Below are 391 nucleotides of genomic sequence, written 5' to 3'. Positions count from 1 at the left end.
GAGAGAGAGAGAGAGAGAGAGAGAGAGAGAGAGAGAGAGAGGAGAGGAGAGGTGAGGTGAGGTGAAGGTGAAGGTGAAGGACAGGAGAGGAGAGAAAAAGGAGGGAGGTGAAGTGAGATAATGGAAGAATGGTGGAGGGGAAGGAAGTGGAGAGAAGTCAAGGAAAGGCAGCCCTTGTGAGCTGACGAGGAGACAGAGAGGTTCGATCGGGGTCATCTACACCGACAGACGCTTCTTCGGCAACGACGCGTGTGTTTCTACCAGGATGGTGAGCAAGACTTTGTAGAGATGTCGGGAAAGCTGCGAGATGAGAAAGAGTGAGATGAAGGTGTGCGCTGGAAATGATGACGATGTAGACCGGTGGAAAGAAGTACGAGCTGCTGTGTTGTAG

The sequence above is a fragment of the Guillardia theta genome (assembly GCF_000315625.1).
Source record: "Guillardia theta CCMP2712 unplaced genomic scaffold GUITHscaffold_25, whole genome shotgun sequence".
Lineage (NCBI taxonomy): Eukaryota > Cryptophyceae > Pyrenomonadales > Geminigeraceae > Guillardia > Guillardia theta.
Note: the sequence above shows the minus strand (reverse complement) of the source record.